A 22231-nucleotide genomic window follows, 5' to 3' on the forward strand; every position below is an offset into this window, starting at 1 on the left:
CAGTGGGTATGGAACCCACTGCTGCTGGTAGCACGAAGGAACACAGGAGCCCAGGCTGGGAGACCCTGGGTCTGGATGCCATGCATAGGTGTGTGGGTTAGTTCTCCAGGATGGAGAAGAGGCCACAAACCTGCCTTCCAGGTCATGTGCTGTTTGTTCCACATAGGTTTGAAACGTTGCTCACGTTCTTGTAAAGCCCTTCTCAAACATGTACAAAAAGGACAACATGTAAAGCCAGCTATTCAGGCCCCATTTTCCTGAGGAAGCAACAGGATTTTAGAGATGAATAGAGGGATCTTGTTTGTGACTCTTTTGACCAATAGAGTGCAGTGGAGGGTTCTCTGTGCCCACTTCCAGGCCCATCCTTAAAAGACTGCAATCCTCTACTTTCTCTCTCTTGGAAGTTCTCTCTCGGGGCTTTGCGGTACCTAGCTAGTCCAGCCCAAGCTCCTGATCCATAAAATTATGAAATCTAATAAATGGTTGTTTAAGCCACTAAGGTTTGGACTACTTTGCAATAGATAACTGAAATCAGTATGTTGGATCAAAGCCATGACATTTAGAACCCACTTTTATTAGTATTCTGTAAATCAATGCTCTGTTTAGCAAGAAATATGTTTGGAACTATAATTTCCTTACATGCAATTTATTATTATTATTATACTCCCCAGGTAAAACTCCTCAGACTTCCAACCATGTAACGAATCCAAATCAAAATTCTCAATTCCTTGTGTGGTAGATTGATTACATTAGTGGTCCCAAATGTTCATGCTTTCCAGGGTCCACACCCTTTGGTACCCCACTCTCACACTGACTCTGGACTAAGCCATGTGTTCTGGGCTGAACTGTGTCCCCCCGAAAATTCGTATGTTGAAGTCTTAACCCCCGCGCCAGTACTTCAGAATGTAATTGTATTTGGAGATAGGACCTTTAAACAGGTAAGTTCAAATGAGGTCATTAGGGTGGCCCTAATCCAATGTGACTGGTATCCTTATAAGAAGAGGAAATTAGGACCCAGACATGCACTAAGGGAAGACCATGTGAAGACACAGGGAGAAGATGGCCATCTACAGGCCAAGGAGAGAGGCCTTGGAAAAAAACAACTATGCCAACACCTTGATCTTGGGCTTCTAGCCTCCAGAATTGTGAGGAAATAAATTTCTGTTGTGTTAAGATATCTAGTCTGTGGTACTTTGTTATGGCAGCCCTAGCAAATGATTACACCTTGTGACTTGCTTTTGCCAATGGGTCGGTAGTAATCTTTTTTTTTTTTTACTTTAAAAAATTAAATTACAGTTAACATAAAATATTATATTGGTTTCAGGTGTACAACATAGTGATTTGATATTTTTATACATTATGAAGTTGTTACAATATTATTGACTATATTCCCTATGCTGTACATTATATCCCCATGATTTATTTATTTAATAACTGTAAGTTTGTACCCTCTTATTCCCCTTTACTTATTTCATTTTTTTAAAATTAATTTTCATTGGAATATAGTTGCTTTACAATGTTGTGTTAGTTTCTACTGTACATCAAAGTGAATCAGCTATATGTGTACATATGTTCCCTCTTTTTTGGATTTCCTTCCCATTTAGGTCACCAGGGATGGTAATAATCTTTATGCCACGAGGAAGGTTGAAAAGTGCTTGTAAATTTCTGCTTCTTCTCTTTTGACCCTGATACTACTGAGAGAACATACCCAAGATACCCCCCTGGAAGGATGTGAGAGACATGTGGAGAGCCAAGACCTCCCAGCTGAGGTCAACCTGGACCATCCATCCCACGGCCCACCTGCTGTCTGACCGCAGATGCGTGAGAAGCCCAACTAAATCAGCTGAGTCTGCTCACATCAGCACAGCCCCCCAGATGACCCAGTGATTTGTGAGAAATGAGAAATGAGTGGTGTCTAAAGCTACAGTCTTGGCATCGTGTATTATGCAGCATTACTGTGGCCATAGATAACTGATATTCCGCATGCAAGGCCTTCACAGACTGCTTAGTGTCACCTCTCCCTCCTCTCCACTACCCTCTACCATCAGAACAGAATGAAAAACTAAAGCACAGCCTCTGCAGCACACCTGCTTCTACACTCTCACCCACTGCTGAGACGCTCCCCTTTCTGGCTGTCCCAGCCTGTTGCCCTGTACTGGCTTCCTGAAACATTCTGCTGAGCTTTCAAACCGAAATCTGACCTCTTCCAGGAATCCCTTCTGAGCCTTCTATCAATACAATAGTTCCCTGTCACCCCCATAACCAATTACCACAAATTTAGAGAATTAAAACAGCACACATTTATTCTCTCTCAGTTCTGGAGGTCAGAAGTCTAAACTCAGGATATTAGCAGGGCTGATACCTTTTTGGGGGCTTCAGAGGGAGCTATCCATTCCTTGCCTTTTCCAGCTTCTAGAGGTCACCCACATTCCTCAGCTTGTGGCCCCTTCCTTCATCTTCAAACATATCCCTCTAACTTCTGCTTCTGTTGTCACATCTCTTTATTCTGAATCTGATCCTCCTGCAGCCCTCATATAAGGAGGCTTGTGATTACATTGGGCCCACATGGATAATCACATTTGCAGGCTTCCGGGGTAAGGATGTGGATATCTTTGGGGGCCATTATTCAGCCTCTATTTTCTGCAAGATAGTGGTGCTCTGAATCTCCCCTGAATGTCTCTATATCTGAACAAAATGCTTAATGTTGCACTTGATAAGCAGCCCGAGGTTGTTTAGAACTCCGTATCCACTATTAGACAGTGAACTCCACAAGGAAAGATATTTTGCGCATTATTCATTTTTGAAACCATGGCACTTAGCATAGACCCTGGCACAGGGTAGGAGTTCAGAAAAGATTTCTAGATGTTTAATATACATGCAACCTACAGTGTCCTTGTGTATAATTGCGTATGAGAAGTATGTGTGTCTCTACATAGATAGACGTACGTAGACATTTATAATATTATTTGTATACAGTGTTTTTGAGGGAATAAGTGGGAAACATACGTATTGGGTGAATAATACTGATTTATTTAATCACCAAGTGAGATCAAAGAAGACTTTCTCCTTAAAGCATGTCTTTTACTTTCATACTTCCATTCCTACATTTTCCATCTTAGAGTGACCCAGACCACACAGCACACACAGTGGATTCTCACACGCCCTTTTCCATGGCATCCTTGGGGAGAGAATGAATGCTTTCATCCTCTTTGTTGGAAGGGTGGGAGATGAAGCCCAGGGTGGCTGAGTGGCTGGACAAGCTGTGGAGGGGTGAACACAGTGCGGGGGCGGCCTTCCCAGGCCAGTGTTTGCCCCCCTGGATGCCACAATGAGTGGTCAGCCTTGTATCCAGGTGTACATCATTACCACCCCCTCCTCATTTGCATCACAGCTTTGGGAAGAATTATTCCTTTGACTGGAAATTTTCCATGCTTGATCTGTATTCAAAGGGAGAGGAAAGATAAAGATCAAAGAAAAAAATATTCCCTGCTTTGTAGCTAGATGGGAGGATGGTTGTGTGTGTGTGTTTAACATGCAAACAAAGAAAATAAATGGTATTGGTCTTCCTCATAGATAACAGCAGAACATCTGGAAATTACAAAATGAAAACTTCCATGTGTTAAATTCTCCATGCAGAAACATGTGCCTATAAAGTTTGAGAAAAGGAAGCACTGGCATTACTCACATTTCTCAGGTCAACTGCCCCAAAGCTTCATGAGCAACTCAACAACATGATGGGCTCCGTCGTGTTACATATTTCTGTGCAATGGTGATGGGCTTCACAGAAACAAGGACAGGATAAGACCTGTCCTTAATAAGACCAACTTATTTTTAGTTGTCCCAGGCTCATTGAAATGAGACCAGGACTCAGAGAAACCAGCTGGTGTTGGAGGGGAGAGTGGTGATCACTCCAGGACCCCTCCCAACCCTTCACCGTAGGAGAGCTTCTCCACAAAGCCATCTTTCTTCATCAGCCCTCTTACCTCTGAGAAGAAGGAATGGTGGTGTGGTGTTTGCAACTTAGTGACGATCCCTGACGTTGAAACAGAAGTCTGCACTCATTCAATCTTAGTGAAGACCATCTTTAAGGCAGAGCAGGCAGTTGCTCCAACTTTCTCAACAAGGACCCAAACTCGCTCTCTTCTATACTCACTTCCTAGTTGATACAACCCAACTCTGATCACTCCATAGGGCAAAAGGTCAGTTCGGCTGCCTACCTGTATTCTTCTGGGTATCAAACCAGCACCTCAAACTTGCCATAGCCAAAATAGAGTTCTTCATCTCCAGCGTCCTATCTGTTTCTCCCCTTGGCCTCCCTATTTCAGTTAATGGCCTCACCACCCACCTTGTTCAAGTTCTTTCTTTCCCCTACCCCTACCCTTATTCCCAATCATCACAGACTCAACTCATTAGCAAGTTGACTCAGTGATACCTCAAAAATAGCAAAATGGTCCACGTTGCTGCATTTTCCCGATTCTGCCCTTGGCCAGGCGCCACCAGCTCACTCTGGAAGTACAGTAACAGCCCCCAAACTGGTGGTACTGCCCTCACTCCACTCCCCACACATAAGCCAGGGAAGACTCTAAACACTATGAATCAGATGGTGTCATTTCCCTGCTACAAACATTTTAAAGCTTTCCCTCCACACTTCAGAGTACAACCCATCCTGGTCCACGTGGCCCTGGCTGGTCAGGACCTTGGTCACGCCCTGCCTCTCTCACACTCTCCATTCTTCCTTCTGCTCCAGCCACACTGGCCTTCTTTCTCTTCCATCCCCTCCCTGTTCGCTCCCCACCCACCCCGAGGCCTTTGCTCTTCTTGCTCTTCTGCTAGGGCTTCCCCACCCTGAGATCTTTACAGCGTTGGTACTTCCAGGTCTCATTTCAGGTACAGTCTCCTTGGATCTTCTGACCATCCAACCCCAGGGGCTCCCCTCAGTGCATTTCCTTGTTCCCCACAAACCGACTCCCCAGTGGAAACCCAAGTTTGTGTGCTGAGCTGGGACTTTGGCTCATTGCCCTCTGCCTTCCCAGAACCAGCATGATGCCTGCACACAGAAGTGCTGACTGGGTCAGAAATGGAATCAGAAGTCCTCCTGGGGTGGTGACCCTGGATGGGTCTCAGAGTCAGAAGACCTGGGTTAAACCCCAGATCTACCTCTGACTGCCTTGTGGGAGCCACTCATTTCCTCTGAGCTGCAGGCCCTTATCTACCATGTTACATTACAGTCACACCCATTACAGTAGAGTTAATAATGTTTTATTTCATCTTGTTGCTGTAGGGATTAAATAAGATCACACATGTGACAGTCCTGGGTACACCACAGATAGTCATGGTGCATTTTCTGTCTCCTTCTAGGCTTATTTGATCAGAACACAAAGCTAACAGGGTGAGGACATCATGGATTTAATGTCTCATGAGCTGGTTGCAACTGGCTTCTTGGCCTCGGACTTACCTTGCTTATCATCTCTGTTTAAAAGCCATCTCAGAGTGCATGCCACAAGGCACCAGGTCTAACTAATAACACAAGTAGTCACGGTATCCACCAAGTTGTTGTACATATGCAGGACCTCAGCAAAGGGACACGGTGGCAAACAAGATGGGGTTTTACCACAGGTAAGAGAGAAATGGAAGTGGCATTTACTGAGCAGCTATTCATTTCAGCTGATCTGAACACAGAATTTCAGTTTTCCCATGGCAATCTGAGGAGGGGACATCATTGTTCTCATTTTACAGATGAGAAAACCAAGGCCAAAGATGATTGTGCAAAGAGTATGCATGTTGTGAGGCCTTTTGGTATATGCTCCATAACTTTCAGAAAATTTGTTCTGATTAACATTGCCACCAGCAGTGAATCTCCCCTTGCTCTTGCAGAATTCACTTTTTGAGGGGCCAGGGGAGGTAAGGTTAACATCTACTTTTAATTAATTCTCTCAATGTATGGGGAATTCAGAAGCTGGTTAATAGTAAGTAGTTAGAAAATATATTTTTCCAAGTTTAAAATAAGTAGTCTTGAGCAATCTCTAGCAACCTAAAACCATGAGAACATGTGTGAATGACCAGAGCACTCTCCTGTAAAGCCTGTGTCAAGGTTATAGGGGATTTCCTAACAAAGTCTTCTCTTGCAAAGTGCATCTAATCTGGGACCTCCATGATCATATCTGGCCACTTTTATTCCTCTATAAATAATTGTGACTAAATACAATTTGATATAAGTAAAACTGAGCAAGTATACCCCGAAGTCTTCGCAAGTGGCCTTACTGCTTTGAGGGTCTCTGCCTGTCTAGACAACACTTGTATCTGTCCCAACGGGGTTCCAGTCACAGCCTACCATCAAGCCCACCAGTGGCTGTCCTTTAACCCCCCTTATTCAGGTCATGCTGCTCTGGAGATAACTAGCTTCACTTTTTTTTTTTTTTAATTTATTTATTTTATTTATTTATTTTTGGCTGTGTTGGGTCTCTGTTGCTGCATGCGGGCTTTCTCTAGTTGTGGCGAGCAGGGGCTACTCTTCCTTGTGGTGCACGGGCTTCTCATTGTGGTGGCTTCTCTTGTTGTGGAGCATGGGCTCTAGGTGCGCAGGCTTCCGTAGTTGTGGCTCATGGGCTTAGTAGTTGTGGCTCGAAGGCTCAGTAGTTGTGGCTCATGGGCTGTAGAGTGCAGGCTCAGCAGTTGTGGCACACAGGCTTAGTTGCTCCGTGGCATATGGGATCTTCCCAGACCGGGGCTCGAACCCATGTCCCCTGCATTGGAAGGCGGATTCTTAACCACTGTGCTACCAGGGAAGCTCCTAGCTTCACTTTTAAATGGATGCAAAGCAGATGTAGGACTCAGCGTGTTAACAGGCTCAGTGTAGCTCCACCCTTTCCCCTCCCATCCTTTCCTCTTATCACTAGAAAGAGCAGCCTGTCATTGTACTGGTCAGTATGGGAGGAAGGCATTGGATCTACACAGGGCATTGGATTTAATAGTGCCTTTGGTTGCTATTCCTTGGCTCAAAATCACAATGGGTTTCCCTATTTCTTCCTTGAGCCCAATTGCAAAGAGTTTGCAAGATGTGGAGGCTGAAGAGAACATGTCCAAATAGGCCATTTTACCTTCTTTCTGGTCACAGGAGCTACATTTTCACAAGCAGAGCGCTGGTTTTCCTCTTCAATCAAAGTGTTATGACACCAGATCCACTTCCCCTGGGTCAGTAACTTCTCGATTGTCCTCGAATGGAGCAGTTGCTCTTCTTTTCATCTGCTGTGTTTTCTTCATCAGTTCTTGAGTTGTTTTTCCACTCTTAAAGAATTTCCAGCACATTGGTTGATCTTGCCTGAGAAAACATGTTTCCTGCTAACCACTGGTCATCTAACAGTTCCTCAAGCGGGATTCTAGTTGCAAGATCCACTTTTGTAGGTTGTTTCAAAATGCTTTTGGCACAATCACTTATCGAATCCTCAAGTGGATTTCAAAACATAGTTCTTTCTTTTTTTATTAATTCAAAAATTTCTCTTCTGAGCTTGCTAAAAAGTGTGGTTCCCACATAATAACATGTCCTTATGCATCTGTGACCCAATGTCACACTGCTGGCTTTGGCCATGGGCATTGATAGCTGCAGGGGTCCCACGTGTGCCTCACAGCATGGCTTCTGCAGAGCTAAGCCACAATTGCCTTTATGTTGAAGTTGGTAGCATCAGTAAAGCTGCTTTAAACCATCGTGCTTTCCAGTTTCAGATCTCTGTGTATCCTGTTGTGAAGATATGCTCTAGCTGATGTGAGCGAGGCGTTGGATGTTCAACCTGGACTCATTCTCAGAATTTCTTCAAGTTCTCCCTCCCCACAAAGCTCCGTCACAAGGTACATTCACTCAGGCGTCTCAAACACTTGCTCCTGACATAAGATGTGTTCCTGTTTCACACTTTTTAGGGAGTTCGACTTTCGTCCAAGTAGCTTAATAGTGGAGCTTCCAGCCTGCCATCTTTTGCCCATTTAGTGGTCCCCTGCAACCTCAGGGACCACTTCAAAGTTCCCTTGTCCCAGTATTCTTCCAGAGGCACAGATTTCCTGAAGAGCTCCATCCCCCATCTTTAGTTGAGTAGATTTTCCTTCTGAAAAGTTCCCCTGAAACCATTGTTGTTGAGATGCTTTTCTCTTTGCATTTGAGGTTCTTAAGGGCTCTTCTGTGAGAAAGAAGTGTTCCTTTGATGGTTGGGAGGGCAATGAATTTGCTGACAAGGCCCCACAGGGATGGGATTGGGGGATGAGACTTGAATCTTCAGTATTTACAAAATCTTCCCCAGAGGACATGTCTCTGCTGGTAAATTTTTCTTCTTTTTTGTCTCTGTTGAAACTATAAATTTGGAACTATCCATGCTTGGAGTATCTGGCATTTCTTCCACCAATGGGAGGAAACTTTGTTCACAAGAACATACACAAAGCCCGTCTTTCTGAGCATTAGCAACGCTTGGGACATTTGGTGGATTTTCTCACCAAGCCCTAGCAGCCATTTCCTTAATTCTGTAACAAAAACAACTTGAAAAGAAAGGTGTTTCTGTTTGAGGAAGAAGGGTAAGGTGAGTTGATGGCCAACTGGTGAGGTCCATAGCTGAATGTTGCGCTACACTCATTTTCTCACAACAGCAACTTCACTTTCAACTTTCAAAATGGTTCATGTCCCAAGATAGAGTGGGGGTAAGAAGGTGTAGGTGAAGGGGAGCTATCAGGGACCACCCCAAACATGGGACCCTGGGGAAAAGGTGTCCCAACATCTCTGTCCCAGGAGACACCAGGAGATGAACTAGATTAGAGAGACTCAGCCTGGTCCCTCTGCAGTGTCACCCTGATCCCGAGGGTCCTGCCCTTCCTAACCCAATCTGCAAAGACGAGGGTGTAAAGGGACCAAGTGCTTTAAGGTTAGGTGGCAGGGGCTGTTGGTAGAGTGATTTTCCTTAGAAGGGGCTCTGGGTAGGCAGATACCAAATGACATGGCATGATGGGGTTAATCAAGAGCATCGGTCAACCAGGGAAGGAAAAAGCTTAGAAAATTATGTATATATTTATAAAGATAAATGCTAAATTAAGGTTTAAGAAATGAAAGAAAACATGAAAATCATACATTAACTCTAGCCTTCAGGCACACGATTGGAAGAATTATATAATTTCTAATCTTAGGTCTGGAGCAAACATTTCAAGAACCAGAACAGTTTCAGTTGACAGAGAGCAGGGCTAAGAAAGAGTATGTATTGTAAACAATACTTTGTTTTGTTTTGTTGCTTCACTAAAGACCAGTCCATTCTTTACCACTGGAAACAGTCATTAATGCCTTTAAATCTAATTAGACCAGAGAACCAAACATCAGAAAACCCAGAACCCTTGATATCAGTCTTAACAATGATTTTTTTGGATTTGACACCAAAAGCAAAAGCAACAAAGGCAAAAATGAAACAAACAAACAAAAAACAAAAATAAGTGAGACTATATCAACATAAAAGCTTCTGTATAGCAAAGGGAATCAACAAAATGAAAAGGCAACCTATGGAATGGGAGGAAATATTGGCATATCATATATCTGACAAGGGGTTAATATCTAAAATATATAAAGAACTCATACAAACTCAGAAAAAAAATCCAATTAAAAATGGGCAGAGGATCTGAATAGACATTTTTCCAAAGAAGACATTCAAACGGCCAACAGGCACATTTGAAAATGTGCTGAACATTACTAATCATCAGGGAAATGCAAATCAAAACCACAGTGAGCTATCACCTCACACCTGTTAGAACAGTTATTACCAAAAGACAAGAAATGAAAGTGTTGGGGAGGACAGGAGAAAAGGGAATGCTTGTGCATTATTGGTAGGACTGTAAATTGGTGCAGCCACTATGGAAAACAGTATGAAGTTTCCTTAAGAAACTAAAAATAGAACTACCATATGATCCAACAATTCCACTACTGAATATTTATCTGAAGGAAATGATATCACTATCATAACTGCAGTTATGTTCATTGCAGCATTGTTTACAATAGCCAAGACACAGAAACACCTAAGCATCCATCAACGAATGAATGGATAAAGAAAATGTGATATATATACACACAATGGAATATTATTCACCATTAAAGAAGAAAAGAATCTTACCATTGTGACAACATGGATGGACTTTGATGGCATGCATTATACTAAGTGAAATAAGTCAGACAGAGAAAGACAAATACCATATGCTCTTATGTATAGAATATAAAACAAACAAAAAAGCACCCAACAAACTAAGCTCACAGATACAGAGAACATACTGGTAGTTGTCAGAGGTGGGGTGGGGGGAGGGATGGGCAAAGTGGGAAGGTGATCAAAAGGTGCAAACTTCCACTTATAAGATGAGCAAACCCTGGGGATGTAGTGTACACCATGGTGACTATAGTTAATAATACTGTACTATATATTTGAAAATTGCCAAGAGAGTAGAGTTTTAAGGTTCTTATCATAAAAAAATTTGTAACTGCGGTGATGGAGGTTAACTAGACTTATTGTGGTAGTCATCTCACAATGTACACATGTATCAAACCACTATGTTGTGTACCTAAAGGTAATACAATGTTATATGTCAGTTATATCTCAATTTTGTTTTTAATAAATTTATTTATTTATTTATTTATTTATTTATTTATGGCTGTGTTGGGTCTTCGTCTCTGTGCAAGGGCTTTCTCTAGTTGTGGCGAGCGGGGGCCACTCTTCATCGCGGTGCGCGGGCCTCTCACTATCGCGGCCTCTCTTGTTGCGGAGCACAGGCTCCAGACGCGCAGGCTCAGTAGTTGTGGCTCACGGGCCCAGTTGCTCCGCGGCACGTGGGATCTTCCCAGACCAGGGCTTGAACCCGTGTCCCCTGCATTAGCAGGCAGATTCTCAACCACTGAGCCACCAGGGAAGCCCTATATCTCAATTTTTAAAAAATAATAAGGAAAGAAAACCCAGAGGCAATTCAGGGAACCTATCCTTAAGGTTCTGCTCCTCTAGAACCAGACTCAGGTACCAAATTCTGTGTCAGTCAGGGTTCAGTTAGAGCAGTTGGACCCCCAGGATAAGTACACGTGTATGATTTTTGCAGTACTTGACTATGCACTCGTGGCTGCCATTTAAGCAGGCTCTGTGGGATTGCGGTCTTTGCATCTGATGTTTGAGCCAAGTCCCAGGGGTGCTGAAGAAGAGAGGACGGTTGTAGCACAGGGAAGAGCAAGGACAAGCCAGACCACTGCAGAAACAGGAGCCTCGGAGGACAGACTGAAAACCATGGCCGTTCTCATCACCTTTGATCTTGGTGGCATGGGCTCTTCCTCAGGAAGCTCAACAGACACACCTGGCCCAGGAGTCAGAGAAGCTGAAGAGGGCCCAGAGGAAGGAGGAGCTGCTGCAGGCCCGGCTGTGGCCTCATGCAGTTGAGGTGCACCAGCAGGTAAACCAGGAAGTGTGTGAGCTTCAGCATGACTGCTGCTTCTCCTCCAGCCTCCAAATCTCCCACAAGGTCTCTTTTGTCTCCCACTCTGACAGGAAACCTGGGATGAAGGGAATTTGGGGACGTGTGGTTCACCCCAGCCAAGGGGACACATTGCTAAAGCCCCTCCCAGCCAGGGTGGATTTCTTCTCAGCTTCTTGTGTGAACAGGCCTACGTTTACAGTCTCTCCAGGGAGACTACAGGATTATTGATTTTTCTACTGGGAGCCGGTAGAGACAGGTAAGTTTCCTTGTGGGTTCCCTTTGATTCTGGCTGATTTCCCCCTGCCCACCCTTTCACTGAGTTTGTAGCCACTTCAGGGGTCCTGGCTTTCTGCAAGAGTCTCATTTTCCGTGGACTCAAGGCCCAGTATCTTATTCCCATGCCCGTGGCTGTGAATTCCTGAGGCTCTGGGTCCCTGACATCAGCATTGGCTCTCACTCCAGTGTAGCCCCAGCTACTGAATTTGTTCTATTTTAAGCTTTCAGGTTTGGGGTTTTTGGCAGGGTGACGTGGGGTGGAGATGTCTTTTCTTGTGAGTACAACGATGTGGTTTAAATTGTGTTCGATGAATTCATCCAACATTTGAGTGTTTTGTGATGGGCAGCTATTTCAGAATATCTAGTCCAACTGCTGGAAGTCCCTAAAATGAGATGATGTAGATACAGCGCCCAGTGTGTGAAATGCCACATGGTAGACACTCAGGACATTTATTTTATTTTATTTTATTTTAAAATTTATTTTATTCAAGTATAGTTGATTTACAATGTTGTGTTAATTTCTGCTGTACAGAAAACTTTCAGTTTTATATATATATATATATATATATATATATATATATTATTTTTTAAACATTCTTTTCCATTATGGCTTATCACAGGATATTGAATATAGTTCCCTGTGCTATACTGTAGGACCTTGTTGTTTATCCAGCCTCCATATAATAGTTTGCATCTGCTAATCCCAAACTCCTAACCCATCCCTCCCCCACCCCCCTCCCCCTTGGCAACCACAAGTCTGTTCTCTAAGGACATTTTTTATAATTAATTACATAGACATTAGACTGTGCTGGGCAGTGGAAATATTGTGATAAACAAAATAGGTATTCTTTTTGCCCTCCTAGAGATTATATTCCAGTGTGGGATAGAGGGAGAAGAAAGCAATTGTCAGATAAATGGAATAATTGCTACTGGAATATGTGTTATAAAGCAGTTGATTAAAAGACTGAGTTAGCAAATCAGAGATACATAAATATATAAAGATATATAGCAATATATATACAGATACAAAAATATAAAAATAAATGGCAATCCTTCCTTCCTTTCTTCCTTCTAATGAGGGAACAGAGTTGAAAAGAAGGGTAACACCTGAGAGCGATAATGGATGAGAACAGCATGGAAGAATAGATTAGGCCCCTCTTGTCTTGATGTCCGCTTATAAAGAGTCTCAGTTCTAACCCATTAGGTTGGCAGGAAGTTCAGTCTTTTCCTGATCTTCTTAGAACCCCCCATCACATCCCTTGTCCCCTAATTTTCTAAGAATTACATTTACTGGTGAGTCAGGCACCCGACGTTCCTCTGGGAGCCTGGGGGTCTGCTGCTGGTTGTTAAGGCTGGTTATTGCAGCTGATGTGACCAAGGATTCACAGGCCCACAAGTAGAGGAATTAAGAAGTTGTGCTTGTGTCCCAGTTCTGCTCTGACACAGTAAGGAGGATACGTCACCTTTTGTGGTCCATTCAATCTTTACAGGTGTGTGTTTTAAAAAGTACAAAAAGAAGGCTACAAATCACACTAAATCCAATTATCCCCCAAACACCTGTGTTAATATTTTCTGAACATTAAAATAGATACCTGTCTATGCATCTAGGTGTGGGTGCACACACATACGTACAGAAATAATTTCTGAAAGGTGGGATTACTACACATATGTTTTTAAAAACAAAATTTCTTAAATTTAATATTGATTGAAATCATTAGGAAAGGCATCAGCTGGTTTGTGGGCCTGGAGCCCATGTCCCTCTCCGAAGTGCTGTTAAGGAGAAAAACCACAGGCCCAAGATGGTGTCCCTTGTGCTAAAGTTCATGATGCCAAACCTAGATTCAATACCAAACTTAATGGCAGTTACGACCTTCGCCAGAAATGTAATCTTAATCAACCAGTTTTCTGTTCAGCACCAACGAGGTCATTGGTCAAGTAGGTCCTCTCCACCCCCCGCCCCACCTCCAGAGGAAGAAGAGGCAATCTGCACGATAAACCCCGTGCTGTTCCCTACCCTCCAAAAAGAAGGTGTCCTGGCCCCAAATAACCTTTTTTTTGTTTCTTTTGCTAATGGCTTCCTTGCCCCACCTTCCTTTCTATAAAAGCCTTCCGTTTTGTACCACTCCCAGGAGCTGAGCGTCCTTCAAGTTGCTAGATTGGATGCTGCCCAATTCAGGAACTGTTGAATAAAGCCAGTTAGAGCTGCAAATTTACTCGTTGTATTTTGGGGGTTTTTTTTGTTTTTTTGTTTTTTTTTTAAACATCTTTATTGGAGTATAATTGCTTTACAATGGTGTGTTAGTTTCTGCTTTATAACAAAGTGAATCAGCTATACATATACATATGTTCCCATATCTCTTCCCTCTTGCATCTCCCTCCCTCCCACCCTCCCTATCCCACCCCTCTAGGTGGTCACAAAGCACCAAGCTGATCTCCCTGTGCTATGCGGCTGCTTCCCACTAGCTATCTATTTTACATTTGGTAGTGTATATATGTCCATGACACTCTCTCACCCTGTCACATCTTACCCCTCCCCCTCCCCATATCCTCCAGTCCATTCTCTAGTAGGTCTGTGTCTTTATTCCCATCTTGCCACTAGGTTCTTCATGACCTTTTTTTTTCCCCTTAGATTCCATATATATGTGTTAGCATACTGTATTTGTTTTTCTCTTTCTGACTTACTTCACTCTGTATGACAGACTCTAACTCCATCCACCTCATTACAAATACCTCCATTTCATTTCTTTTTATGGCTGAGTAATATTCCATTGTATATATGTGCAAATCTTCTTTATCCATTCATCCGATGATGGACACTTAGGTTGCTTCCTTGTCCTGGCTATTGTAAATAGAGCTGCAATGAATATTTTGGTACATGACTCTTTTTGAATTATGGTTTTCTCAGGGTATATGCCCAGTAGTGGGATTGCTGGGTCATATGGTAGTTCTATTTTTAGTTTTTTAAGGAACCTCCATACTGTTCTCCATAGTGGCTGTATCAATTTACATTCCCACCAACAGTGCAAGAGTGTTCCCTTTCCTCCACACCCTCTCCAGCATTTATTGTTTGTAGATTTTTTGATGATGGCCATTCTGACCGGTGTGAGATGATACCTAATTGTAGTTTTGATTTGCATTTCTCTAATGATTAATGATGTTGAGGATTCTTTCATGTGTCTGTTGGCAATCTGTATATCTTCTTTGGAGAAATGTCTATTTAGGTCTTCTGCCCATTTGTGGATTGGGTTATCTGTTTCATTAATATTGAGCTTCATGAGCTGTTTATATATTTTGGAGATTAATCCTTTGTCCATTGCTTCATTTGCAAATATTTTCTCCCATTCTGAGGGTTGTCTTTTGGTCTTGTTTATGATTTCCTTTGCTGTGCAAAAGCTTTTAAGTTTCATTAGGTCCCATTTGTTTATTTGTGTTTTTATTTCCATTTCTCTAGGAGGTGGGTCAAAAAGGATCTTGCTGTGATTTATGTCATAGAGTGTTCTGCCTATGTTTTCCTCTAAGAGTTTGATAGTGTCTGGCCTTACATTTAGGTCTTTAATCTATTTTGAGTTTATTTTTGTGTATGGTGTCAGGGAGTGTTCTAATTGCATACTTTTACATGTAGCTGTCCAGTTTTCCCAGCACCATTTATTGAAGAGGCTGTCTTTTCTCCACTGTATATGCTTGCCTCCTTTATCAAAGATAAGGTGACCATATGTGCGTGGGTTTATCTCTGGGCTTTCTATCCTGTTCCATTGATCTATATTTCTGTTTTTGTGCCAGTACCAAACTGTCTTGATTACTGTAGCTTTGTAATATAGTCTGAAGTCAGGAAGCCTGATTCCTCCAGCTCCATTTTTCGTTCTCAAGATTGCTCTGGCTATTCGGGGTCTTTTGTGTTTCCATACAAATTGTGAAATTTTTTGTTCTAGTTCTGTGAAAAATGCCAGTGGTAGTTTGATAGGGATTGCATTGAATCTGTAGATTGCTTTGGGTAGTAGAGTCATTTTCACAATGTTGATTCTTCCAATCCAAGAACATGGTATATCTCTCCATCTGTTGGTATCATCTTTAATTTCTCTCATCAGTGTCCTATAATTTTCTGCATACAGGTCTTTTGTCTCCTTAGGTAGGTTTATTCCTAGATATTTTATTCTTTTTGTTGCAATGATAAACGGGAGTGTTTTCTTAATTTCACTTTCAGATTTTTCATCATTAGTATATAGGAATGCAAGAGATTTCTGTGCATTAATTTTGTATCCTGCTACTTTACCAAATTCATTGATTAGCTCTAGTAGTTTTCGGGTAGCATCTTTAGGATTCTCTATGTATAGTATCATGTCATCTGCTAACAGTGACAACTTTACTTCTTCTTTTCCGATTTGGAGTCCTTTTATTTCTTTTTCTTCTCTGATTGCTGTGGCTAACACTTCCAAAACTATGTTGAATAATAGTGGTGAGAGTGGGCAACCTTGTCTTGTTCCTGATCTTAGTGGAAATGGTTTCAGTTTTTCACCATTGAGGACGATGTTGGCTGTGGGTTTGTCATATATGGCCTTTATTATGTTGAGGAAAGTTCCCTCTATGCCTACTTTCTGCAGGGCTTTTATCATAAATGGGTGTTGAATTTTGTCGAAAGCTTTCTCTGCATCTATTGAGATGATCATATGGTTTTTCTCCTTCAGTTTGTTAATATGATGTAGCACGTTGATTGATTTGCGTATATTGAAGAATCCTTGCATTCCTGGAATAAACCCCACTTGATCATAGTGTATAATCCTTTTAATGTGCTGTTGGATTCTGTTTGCTAGTATTTTGTTAAGGATTTTTGCATGTATATTCATCAGTGATATCGGCCTGTAGTTTTCTTTCTTTGTGACATCTTTGTCTGGTTTTGGTATCAGGGTGATGGTGGCCTCGTAGAATGAGTTTGGGAGTGTTGCTCCCTCTGCAATATTTTGGAAGAGTTTCAGAAGGATAGGTGTTAGCTCTTCTCTAAATGTTTGATAGAATTCGCCTGTGAAGCCATCTGGTCCTGGGCTTTTGTTTGTTGGAAGATTTTTAATCACAGTTTCAATTTCAGTGCTTGTGATTGGTCTGTTCATATTTTCTATTTCTTCCTGGTTCAGTCTCGGCAGGTTGTGCATTTCTAAGAATCTGTCCATTTCTTCCAGGTTGTCCATTTTATTGGCATAGAGTTGCTTGTAGTAATCTCTCATGATCGTTTGTATTTCTGCAGTGTCAGTGGTTACTTCTCCTTTTTCATTTCTAATTCTATTGATTTGAGTCTTCTCCCTTTTTCTCTTGATGAGTCTGGCTAATGGTTTATCAATTTTGTTTATCTTCTCAAAGAACCAGCTTTTAGTTTCATTGATTTTTGCTATTGTTTCCTTCATTTCTTTTTCATTTATTTCTGATCTGATCTTTATGATTTCTTTCCTTCTGCTAACTTTGGGTTTTGTTTGTTCTTCTTTCTCTAATTGCTTTAGGTGTAAGGTTAGGTTGTTTATTTGAGATGTTTCTTGTTTCTTAAGGTAGGATTTTATTGCTATAAACTTCCATCTTAGAACTGCTTTTGCTGCATCCCATAGGTTTTGGGTTGCCGTGTTTTCATTGTCATTTGTTTCTAGGTATTTTTTGATTCCCTCTTTGATTTCTTCAGTGATCTCTTGGTTATTAAGTAGTGTATTGTTTAGGCTCCACGTGTTTGTATTTTTTACACATTTTTTCCTGTAATTGATATCTAGTCTCATAGCGTTCGGGTCGGAAAAGATACTTGATACGATTTCAATTTTCTTAAATTTACCAAGGCTTGATTTGTGACCCAAGATATGATCTATCCTGGAGAATGTTCCATGAGCACTTGAGAAAAATGTGTATTCTGTTGTTTTGGGGTGGAATGTCCTGTAAATACCAATTAAGTCCATCTTGTTTAATGTGTCATTTAAAGCTTGTGTTTCCTTATTTATTTTCATTTTGGATGATCTGTCCATTGGTGAAAGTGGGGTGTTAAAGTCCCCTACTATGATTGTGTTACTGTCGATTTCCCCTTTTATGGCTGTTAGTATTTGCCTTATGTATTGAGGTCCTCCTATGTTGGGTGCATAAATATTTACAATTGTTATACCTTCCTCTTGGATCGATCCCTTGATCATTATATAGTGTCCTTCTTTGTCTCCTGTAATAGTCTTTATTTTAGTCTTTATTTTAAAGTCTATTTTGTCTGATATGAGAATTGTTACTCCAGCTTTCTTTTGATTTCCATTTACATGGAATATCTTTTTCCATCCCCTCACTTTCAGTCTGTATGTGTCTCTAGGTCTAAAGTGGGTCTCTTTTCGACAGCATATATATGGGTCTTGTTTTTGTATCCATTCAGCCAGTCTGTGTCTTTTGGTGGGAGCATTTAATCCATTTACATTTAAGGTAATTATCGATATGTATGTTCCTATTCCTATTTTCTTAAATGTTTTGGGTTAGTTATTGTAGGTGTTTTCCTTCTCTTGTGTTTCTTGCCTAGAGAAGTTCCTTTAGCATTTGTTGTAAAGCTGGTTTGGTTGTGCTGAACTCTCCCAGCTTTTGCTTGTCTGTAAAGGTTTTAATTTCTCCATCAAGTCTGAATGAGATCCTTGCTGGGTAGAGTAACCTTGCTTGTAGGTTTTTCTCCTTCATGACTTTAAGTATATCCTGCCACTCCCTTCTGGTTTGCAGAGTTTCTGCTGAAAGATCAGCTGTTAACCTTATGGGGATTCCCTTGTGTGTTATTTGTTGTTTTCCCCTTGCTGCTTTTAATATGTTTTCTTTATATTTAATTTTTGACAGTTTGATTAATATGTGTCTTGGCGTGTTTCTCCTTGGATTTATCCTGTATGGGACTCTCTGTGCTTCCAGGACTTGATTAACTATTTCCTTTCCCATATTAGGGAAGTTTTCAACTATAATCTCTTCAAATATTTTCTTAGTCCCTTTCTTTTTCTCTTCTTCTTCTGGGACCCCTATAATTCGAATGTTGGTGCATTTAATGTTGTCCCAGAGGTCTCTGAGACTGTCCTCCGTTCTTTTCATTCTTTTTTCTTTATTCTGCTCTGCAGTAGTTATTTCCACTATTTTATCTTCCAGGTCACTTATCCGTTCTTCTGCCTCAGTTATTCTGCTATTGATCCCGTCTAGAGTATTTTTAATTTCATTTATTGTGTTTTTCGTCGTTGCTTGGTTCCTCTTTAGTTCTTCTACATCCTTGTTAAATGTTTCTTGCATTTTGTCTATTCTATTTCCAAGATTTTGGATCATCTTTACTATCATTATTCTGAATCCTTTTTCAGGTAGACTGCCTATTTCCTCTTCATTTGTTAGGTCTGGTGTGTTTTGACCCTGCTCCTTCACCTGCTGTGTGTTTTTTTGTCTTCTCATTTTGCTTATCTTACTGTGTTTGGGGTCTCCTTTTCACAGGCTGCAGGTTCATAGTTCCCGTTGTTTTTGGTATCTGTCCCCAGTGGCTAAGGTTGGTTCAGTGGGTTGTGTAGGCTTCCTGGTGGAGAGGACTAGTGCCTGTGTTCTGGTGGATGAGGCTGGATCTTTTCTTTCTGGTGGGCACGTCCACGTCTGGTGGTGTGTTTTGGGGTGTCTGTGGCCTTATTATGATTTTAGGCAGCCTCTCTGCTAATGGATGGGGCTGTGTTCCTGTCTTGCTAGTTGTTTGGCTTAGGGTGTCCAGCACTGTAACTTGCTGGCCGTTGAGTGAAGCTGGGTCTTGATGTTGAGATGGAGATCTCTGAGAGATTTTCGCCATTTGGTATTACGTGGAGCTGTGAGGTCTCTTGTGGACCAGTGTCCTGAAGTTGCCTCTCGCACCTCAGTGGCACAGCCCTGATGCCTGGCTGGAGCACCAAGAGCCTTTAATCCACACGCCTCAGAATAAAAGGGAGAAAATATAGAAAGAAAGAAAGAAAGAGGATAAAATAAAATAAAATAAAGCTATTATAATAAAAAATAAGAAAAAAATTTAGTAAGAAAAAAATTTAGTAGGAAAAAATTTTTTTAATTTTTGAAAATAAAAAATATGAAAAAACTTATTAAAATTTTTTTTAATTTTTAAAAATAGAAAATAAGGAAAAATTATTAAGAAAACATTTATTAGGAAAAAAGAATTTTTTAAGTAAAAAAAAAAAAAAATACGGACATACCTAACCCTAGGACTAATGGTGAAAGCAAAGCTATACAGACAAAATCTCACCCAGAAGCATACACATATACACTCACAAAAAAAGGAAAAGGGGAAAAATTACTATATCCTGCTCCCAAAGTCCACCTCCTGAATTTGGGATGATTCGTTGTCTATTCAGGTATTCCACAGATGCAGGCACATCAAGTTGTTTGTGGAGCTTTAATCTGCTGCTTCTGCAGCTGCTGGGAGAGATTTCCCTTTCTTTTCTTTGTTCGCACAGCTCCCGGGGTTCAGCTTTGGATTTGGACCCGCCTCTGCGTGTAGGTTGACTGAGGGCGTCTGTTCTTCACTCAGACAGGACGGGGTTAAAGGAGCAGCTGATTCGGGGGCTCTGGCTCACTCAGGCCGCGGGGAGGGAGGGGTACGGATGCGGGGTGAGCCTGCAGCAGCAGAGGCCAGCGGGAAGTTGCAGCAGCCTGAGGTGTGCCGTGCGTTCTCCCCGGGGAAGTTGTTCCCGGATCACGGGACCCTAGCCGTGGCGGGCTGCACCGGCTCCGGGGAGGGGCGGTGTGGAGAGTGACCTGTGCTCGCACACAGGCTTCTTGGTGGCGGCAGCAGCAGTCTTAGCGTCTCATGCCCATCTCTGGGGTCTGCGCTGATAACCGCAGCTCGCGCCCGTCTCTGGAGTTCATTTAGGTGGTGCTGTGAATCCCCTCTCCTCGCGCACCAAGAAACAAAGAGGCAAGAAAAAGTCTCTTGCCTCTCTGGCAGCTGCAGACTTTTTCCCGGACTCCCTCCCGGCAGCTGTGGTGCGCTAACCCCTTCAGGCTGTCTTCACACTGCCAACCCCAGTCCTCTCCCTGGGATCCGACTGAAGCCCGAGCCTCAGCTCCCAGCCCCCGCCCGCCCCGGCGGCTGAGCAGACAAGCCTCTCGGGCTGGTGAGTGCTGGTCGGCACCGATCCTCCGTGCGGGAATCTCTCCGCTTTGCCCTCCGCACCCCTGTGGCTGTGCTCTCCTCCGCGGCTCCGAAGCTCCCCCCCTCTGCCACCTGCAGTCTCCGCCTGCAAAGGGGCTTCCTAGTGTGTGGAAACCTTTCCTCCTTCACAGCTCCCTCCCACTGGTGCAGGTCCCGTCCCTATTCTTTTGTCTCTGTTATTTCTTTTTTCTTTTGCCCTACCCAGGCACGTGGGGAGTTTCTTGCCTTTTGGGAGGTCTGACGTCTTCCGCCAGCGTTCAGTGGGTGTTCTGTAGGAGCAGTTCCACGTGTAGATGTATTTCTACTGTATCTGTGGGAAGGAAGGTGATCTCCGTGCCTTACTCTTCTGCCATCTTGCCCAGACCCCTTATTTTGTTTTTGACAGTGTCCAGTGTGGGTTCCAGCGCCTCAGCCCGCACAGTGAGCTCCTTCTCTTGCCGGGTACAAGGCAGGTGTGCTGGTAGTTTGTGTTCTGGGTTACAAGGGCATCATCTGTCCCTTATAAAAATCAGCTTTGGTGGCTCCCAGCAACCACCCAGGGTCGCAGCCTCATCAGAAGTGCACTTTCAGAAAGCTAGAGCCAATGGTCAGATTTTAGCCCCCTAAAGGCTCCTTCTCCAGGCCTTTGTTGCTGACTTGGGATTATTCAGAAGTTCTGAATGGTGAACCTCTCTACTTTTGGATGTCCTTCTCTGTTAATTTTGGGTTTATGAGTTCTTCAGGCCTATTAAGTTTGCCATTAATTGCTTCCCTTCTGCTTTATCTCTAAATTTATCACTATCTGTTCTTCTGGTGGTACTGCTCTCTGGTTTACAGGAATTGCTATGGATTTATTTTAATAGTTTATATTTATTTTATTATTTCAGTGGGGGTTTTACAGAGAGAAAAGGTAAATATTTGTATTCAGTTGGGTATTTTGAATGGCAAGTCTCATTCTATTTTTATAGAATCTGTATCTATCTATAGATATAGATAGAACAATATAGAATATATAGAACAATGAGAAGAAAAGCAAGAATTATTTTAAAAAATTGTGAAAGGTTTTGAATTTTTATGGGTGCTCCTCCATTTATTAATCATGCTTCTGACCCTTTATCTTAAATACATTTACTAAATTGTTACCAGTATCTTTATTTTTTCAGGTGACATTATTTTTCTCTTTTTTAAAAAATTATTTTATTATTTTTTTCAGCTTTATTGAGTCATAATTGAGAAACAAAATTGTAAGATGTTTATTTATTTATTTATTTCTAAGATCTTTATTGGAGTATAATTATTGTAAGATATTTAAAGTGTACCAGATGATGGTTTGACAGACGTATGCCTTGTGAAACGTTTCCACCCACTGAGTTCATTAAC

At 42.1% G+C, this 22231-nt stretch overlaps 1 pseudogene; it reads right to left on the minus strand.

The window, feature by feature from the left end:
* Positions 1-7192: 7192 nt before the first annotated feature.
* Positions 7193-7848, minus strand: LOC114237012 (serine/threonine-protein kinase 33-like; annotated as a pseudogene).
* Between the last annotated feature and the right edge of the window lie 14383 nt (positions 7849-22231).

Source organism: Balaenoptera acutorostrata, chromosome 6, assembly GCF_949987535.1.
Source record: "Balaenoptera acutorostrata chromosome 6, mBalAcu1.1, whole genome shotgun sequence".
Lineage (NCBI taxonomy): Eukaryota > Metazoa > Chordata > Mammalia > Artiodactyla > Balaenopteridae > Balaenoptera > Balaenoptera acutorostrata.